This window comes from Nicotiana tabacum, chromosome 5, assembly GCF_000715075.1.
Source record: "Nicotiana tabacum cultivar K326 chromosome 5, ASM71507v2, whole genome shotgun sequence".
NCBI classification, from domain to species: Eukaryota; Viridiplantae; Streptophyta; class Magnoliopsida; order Solanales; family Solanaceae; genus Nicotiana; species Nicotiana tabacum.
This window is the reverse complement of record NC_134084.1, coordinates 47,125,920-47,132,948: the sequence shown is the minus strand read 5'-3', so window position 1 is coordinate 47,132,948 and position 7,029 is coordinate 47,125,920. Positions and strand designations below refer to the sequence as shown.

The window sequence follows — 7,029 nt, the reverse complement described above, 5'->3', positions numbered from 1 at the left end:
AATTCTTGTCGGAGTCATTTACTCTTTTCTAATTCTTTCTACGGTAAATTTGATACTTTTTCATAACAGCTTTTGAGCTTTCATTTTAAGTTCTAATAGGTTATTTTCTGAAAGTAAATATAAGTTTGAATTCAGATAGTCATATATCAAACTTAGGTGTTAGTCTTCCACGTGAATTAGCTCTACAACTTTACACTTATCTTCAAGGTGTAACGTGAATAAATATACTTCTTTTTTATATACATTATTTAATTGGTTGATAGAGTAAGATTAAAAATATATATTTACGTATGTAATTACACTTGTCTAACCAAATATGACAGTGAAAATTACACTATAATTATGTGTTGAAAAATAGATAGGTCACTACAATTACTATACTATATAATTAACAGGTTATACAATTATTGGGTTAGTAATTACGCAGCCTAATAATTGCACATGGCTTTCCAAAACTCGATTGATAAAATTCCATTGTCAATACATCTCATACCATCAATAGTAAAGCCAAGGATCCACATCAATCTACTAATGCTAAGACAAAACATTGGCACACAATATTTAATTTTTGTCTAGATTCAGTATTTGTATTGAAAATTTCATTATTATAAGAATATTTAGCTTGAAATTCAGTCCGTTAATTTAGTTACTATTGTATATTAACTTAAGATTTTTGTAGAAACCTATAAACTTAAAATATAAACTTAAAATTCTGAATTGGAACAACAATGGTTTTCAAGTGGCATTTTCAGATTGGAGAGAATCAGTTATTATGATGGTGACTAATTTAGAACGTGGATGAAAAAATAAAATCTGCCTAGGATCACAAAGTTCAGGGCCAAATATAGACCATAGGATCACAAAGTTCAGGTGTGTTAGAAAGCGGGCATATTTGAATCAGTATTATAATTATAGGGTATATTTAACTCTAACTATTAACGAAGTACAAATTCAATTCATTTAACAAACTTCAAGGACAAATTTGAATCTTTTCCATTCTTATTTTTCCAAAATCCAAAAGAAACATAAATAAAGTGGGTCTTTCCAAAGAAAAGGAGGAGCAAGACATGACTGCAGCACCCACCAATTCAGACTCGCAGCGCCATCTCCTCAAGCAGGTATTATTTGTGCTTTACCTCTATGAATGTTCTACAATACCGATTTAGATTTCTGTCGGTGTCTGTGTTTCAAGAAAGAGAGAGGGCATTAAAGTTGAAATTTTTAATAGGTAAGAAGTCACGAGGTTGCTATAGCGGAGCTCAATAACCTTCCTGCTTCTCGGGTATGTCTTCTTATTTTCTGGAATTCTAGACTTACTCAGTTGCTATTTCTCATATCAACCATAAAACATGCTTGTACATGTATGATAGATTAATTAATTTTGTTTTTCTGATGACCATCTTTGTTGGTAGTTTTTCGGTTCCACCAAACACCCACATGACCAAAATTGAAAAAACTAAATATATAAAGGAGTTGTGTTTTTCCTCCTTTTTTATCAATTTTTTGATTGTGTGGCTTTACCAATTAGTTGGAGTTTTGCCTTTTCAAAATTATATTTTTTAATTCTTATCATGAATATTCTGTTCTGATTTTGTAGCTGAATTAAACTTTATAGCATTAGGGCTTACTCTGGTATATAATCAAAGAGAGCGTATACGATTAGGGTTTACACTGTACACAGGCACACGGAGATTAATGCCAATTCTAGATGGATTTTTTTAAATGAGGGAGACAGTTGAAAGACCTTTTTAGATTGGGTGAGTGTTGGATGCAATAAAGAGTGATGTTGGGAGATAAAGACACCATGATCAGATGTTTTTACTATGGCGCTTTCCACCATTGCTGGGAAGTATCGAGAAGACTTTCTACTCATTTATAGTACTCATTCCGAAGAGACCGGTGCACAGGTCATAAGGGAACTACAACCTATTTTGTCGATACGAAGCATGTGCCACAGTTATAGCTAAGGTGCTATCAGTAAGATTAAAGTTAGTTGTTGGCTAGTTAATACCCACAGTTCTGAGCGTTTGATTAAAGTCATTTATTGGGTACTTAATGTCCACATTTTAGAATGTTTGATTAAATTCAGTTGTTGGCTAGTTAATGTTCACATTTCAGAATGTCTTTTGTAGAAAAAATGAATATAAGCCCGATGTGATTATGGTCTTATGTCAATATGCGGACTGAAATTTCTTGATGTACTTACTCGACAACTGAGATTTGGATGACAATGGAGTAATTGGGTTCGATGCTGTATTACCATAGTGAGGTTCTCATCAGTGATTAATGGAACTCATAGTGGCTTATTTGGTAGTACTTAGTAGTAGAGGGATAAGGTAGAAGGATTCCGTTATTCTTGTTATTATTCACTTTGGTGTGGAATCTTAGGTAGATTAATGGAGGAAATTGGAGCTGGTGATTTATAAGGGTTTTAGAGTGGGAGATTAGCTTAAGAGAAGGTTATATTATATATCACTTGTCCTTTGGTTTTTTGTGAATTATGATGGACTAATTCATTATTCTTTGAGAACATTATTTTTATACGAAGCAATTTGAGGTTTACACAATAGTATGGGCAAATTCAGACTGATTTCATTGGGGAAATATATAGGTCATTAACAATTTGGCGGGGATATTGAGATGTCAGGTGATTACATTAGCCATGGTGTATATGGATATGTCTCCTAGGAGTAGAGTTATGGCAGTCGCGATCCAGAACCTGAAGGGAGGCTTTATAGGTGAGAGAGATAATACTTGTTTTAGGGAGGAAGGGAGAATTACATTTTTGAAGTTCACATTGTCTAATATTCTTATATATTTCATGTCCTTATTTTTGGATCCCCTCAGATCTATCATGTAAATTGAAAAGATAATGTGGCACATCTGATGGAAGTGTAAGGACGGGAAGAAGAAAGATCAGTTGTTCGAATGTAACAAAGATAACTGTTACTATAAAGGAATAAGGACTAGGGACAAGAAGATTAGATGTATTTCCTAACAAGAAGATTAGATGTATTAACAAATGAGTGTATCACCTTGTACCTGCAGGCAATGTTATGGAGATTTGCACACGAGGGAGATGCACTACACAGGAAAATAATAGTGGCTAAATACATGGTATCAATTGCATCTAAGGGTGTGACTTGGTGTTCAATAAAGCCGGAAAGGACCATGGGAGACTAGGATTCATATTCCAGTGGAGGTAAAAGACGTTAAGTGATTTCTTCTCATTCGTATAGGCCTTAGCGGCAGAGTTATCCGGTACATTTGCTAGTGGGAGGTAGCAAATACCTAATGAATTGATCGAGGTTTGGCTAGTTGATACACACACCATGCTATAAAAAAAATACATGGTGTTAATTAAAAGATGAGGCTCATATGATGTTATGTTCTTTGACGATGTAAATCTGGGGAGAGGGATTTGTAATAGCTTATTGGAAATCCTTAAAGAAGTTATGCAGGGACGTCCTGAGATACAGAGCAGCCACTCTGCATAGATTAGGCATACAGAGAGTCCAGCCCGCTTTGATTTTCAAAGAAAAAGCTGATAATGTAACGAAGTTCATCGGTTTCATAGTTGGCAACGGCAGCCGAATATGGTTTGTTATTTTGGTTAGATAGGTTGGAAACATAACCTTGAGATTGCACATCCACGAGGGTTTACCATCTCAAATTATAGGATTGTGGTTACAGATGAGAAAATCTTCAGAAATTAGTCTTAGAAGAGCCATTCGGGACCTGAATGAGAAGAGATGCATGAATTTATGCAAAAGATCTATAGTTACACATGAATGGGAGATGGAGAGTATAGTAGAGTTGGGGGGAGGACCAGTTATTAGTACTCTTTATAAGGATGTACAATCCAACCACATCATGAAAGGAAAATGAATTGTTATGAGTTAGTGGTTGCACGTGCAAAGAGGATGAAAAGATGTCAGGGACTTGTTATCATGCTGTAGATTAGCAGTAGTGTTTTCTGGAGGATGTTTCAAGGTTGTGAAAAGAGCTTAAGAATTAAGAGATATAAAGAGTTTGCTGACTGACCTTCTCTTAGAAAAAGGGGGAAAAAAAGAGATATTAAAAGTTCACTTTTGTCTAATTTATATTGTGGGTGTAAAGTAAGAAATGTTTTTGATTCAAACTCAGATTTGAGATATTGTTAATTACAATAATTTTTAAGTTGCTATGCACCACCTGTATTGTCAAGGTCTTTTCAATTACCTGTGCATTCTCGAATTTGTGATTTATCCTTGGAGGCGTTGAAATGGTTGAAGCATTGGGGAAAACACAGGTGGGAAAAGAAAAGATAAGAAATCAAAGAGAACTAAGCTTGATGAAGTTTTCAAAAAACTCAAAAACAGCACCCCGCCTATCTCCATCAAGTGAACTCGTTTACGGAACTTTTTAACGCAGATGTAGAGATGTGATAATGAGATTTGACGAAGATAAAGTTTTTTTCTTGCTGTGCCCTTTGCCTGTCTTTGGTTTCTTCCTTTACGGTTTGTCTACCACTCTCCCACTGGAAAAATCAAAGCTTCCACATGCTTCACCAAAAAGCCAAAAAATACAAACATTTCTATCTGATTCCATGTACTGGTCCACTTTTCCTTCAAAACATCCCTGTTTCCATCTGTCTGAATCCCCCAAAAAGAATAGTTAAGTAGTTAACCATTTTCTTCTGTCTTCCTTTTTCCACTTTCCTTCAATCTCAGCTCCACAGAAGGTCGTTGATAGTCTTTGGAAGCACCCAGATCAAGAGCCATCTTGCCACCTGATAATACAGTTGCAAGCGGTTCACATTTTTCTCAAGTCTCACACATGTAGCATCCGCAGCTGCAGGTTATTGATCCCATCTTCTACAGAGTTGCCTGTCAGAAGTGCCTCATTTGCTGCAATCGTCAGCTTTGGAAGTGCTTTGTTCTTCCAAATGATGTTCCATAACCACACCGACTAAGTTCCTGAGGAGTTTAACACAATTTATAACCAGAGTTCACTGAGTAGCCATCCCAAAAAAATGAGTCTGTTTTTCCTCTTCCATTGTTTTTTCCTTAACTTCTAGCAATAGGAATTTTACCCGCAAAACTATTCAAAAGGTTTTAGTGTTGGTACATGAGGTCTTCATGTCAATTTTTCTGTTTTTGGGTAGTGGTAGCCGATGAACTATCGTTGTGCTTAAACATAATTCATTTCCATTTACTTAGATAATTTGAACTTTTTGAGAACGTACTTAGATAATTTGAATTGATGGCTTAAAACATGTATAAGAGGTTGAATTGTCAGGCCTTTATCCTATGAAATGGATGTCGTTACATGGTGGCATGAAACAATTAAATAAGCTTAAGATTTTTAATACCTTTATTCTTTCTGTTATCACAAGTTGAACTTAGGACTTCCTTGATCTATTTTGTTCTATTATCCTCTTAAATAAGCTGTTTGTGCATGGATGATAGATAAGGTATAAATGTGGATTTATCTTTGTAATATTGTACAAGTTTCATTAATTTATGAGGATGTGCTTGTTACTTCATCACCAGACGGTCTACCAGAGAAATGGAAACATATTATTCAGTACAACTGTGCAGAAAGCAACAGCATCAGAACAAAGTAAAATATTCTCTCGCTGTACCTGCATTCAAGCTGTTTTTGTACTAATCACTTTTCATATTTTATCTTGATCTTCTTTTATCTGGTTTATTTTGGACAGAACAATTGGACATGCTCAAATCTAAGCTACAAAAATTAAGCTGCTCATGATGTCATCAATGATCCATTCAGTTTGAGAGGCGGGGAAGAGGTAAAAGCCAACTCCATTTTGCTATTGGGGAGTGTGAATCTGACTTTGCTGTTTATGTTCTACAATTTTGGAGCTTAAAAACCTGTTGAAGTTGGAAGTACCATAATGTTTTTTGACTTAAATATTTTATGAAAGATGTTTCGAAAGGAAGGTCATATAATGAAAGGTGTTACAGTTATATTGATTTTCAAATTATTGAGGGCAAGAAGAAAAAGAAAGGAGTAGCAGCAAATAAGCCAAACGAATGATACAAATCTTGAAACATAGAGTATTGACAATAGGGGGCAAGGAGACGAAGCAGTCTTCAGTCTTCTTCTTGATACAAGGAAGAGGCATTGCCTTTATTGAAAAGAAAAGAAAAGAAAAGAAAACTACGCTATGTGAAAATACTTGTCTAGACACTAGACTCTGTACTGCATGCACAACTTGGTGCAACTAACGATGACAATAATGAGAAATTACAGAGCAGCCAGAGCAACCATGACTTCGGCAATCTCCATTATTTTTACAGCGCATTGCATAGCATGCTGGTGGGCGCAGCTTGCTTGTCACTAGTTCTATTGTTGCCGCTTCTCCTGCAAGTACCTCTTCTTCCATGGCTTCTGCTAATTCTATTCTTCGGCACGATGCAACTGCAAAAGAGATTTCATTAATCATCAACTTAACACTCGTAAATTGATATATCTATAGCAAGGACATTAAGAAACATTTATACACATAGATTAGTTATTTGGTAACACAATCTACTAACAACTTATTGAAAACAAAGAGACAGAGAACTAACCGATGGCAAACAAGAGGAGAAGACTGAAAAGAGCAAGAGTAGTTGACGACTTGGAGGCCATGTTTCTGGTCTGTGTAAATGCACTTAGAGGTCCTCCTCCGGACTTTATAGTATAATAGTTTATGTATAAGTTGGATCAAAGAAGGGGGGGGGGGGGGGACAATATTATATTGGGAGTTGTATATGTTGTCAAGATTATGTGGCAGTATATAGGCCTACCCACTATAAAAGTCCGAGTGGATGAATAAATTAAGAAATATGACACATGGCAGCTAAGTCCACTTGCAAGCGGTATAGATGATTCTAAGAAGGGGAATTCTAATAAGCCGCCGTGAGAGAGAAACACCACCAAAAATGCTACTACTATTTATGATTATACGAAATGTTGAGGGAGTAATTTTGGATAGAGGATATTCGGACGAACAGGTTATGTGTTACCCCTTGACAAAGT

At 35.6% G+C, this 7,029-nt stretch overlaps 2 long non-coding RNA genes across 2 annotated transcripts; one reads left to right on the top strand and one right to left on the bottom strand.

The window, feature by feature from the left end:
• The first annotated feature begins 979 nt into the window (after nt 1-979).
• On the top strand, nt 980-5,986 carry LOC142181147 (uncharacterized). The gene is made up of 4 exons (XR_012709494.1): nt 980-1,118; nt 1,229-1,282; nt 5,535-5,604; nt 5,705-5,986. It is a non-coding gene; the product is annotated as an uncharacterized LOC142181147 (long non-coding RNA).
• A 40-nt stretch (nt 5,987-6,026) lies between these two features.
• Nucleotides 6,027-6,720, bottom strand: LOC142181146 (uncharacterized). Its single transcript, XR_012709493.1, has 2 exons — nt 6,579-6,720; nt 6,027-6,426 (listed from the first exon to the last, which is right to left on the bottom strand). It is a non-coding gene; the product is annotated as an uncharacterized LOC142181146 (long non-coding RNA).
• Nucleotides 6,721-7,029: the final 309 nt, after the last annotated feature.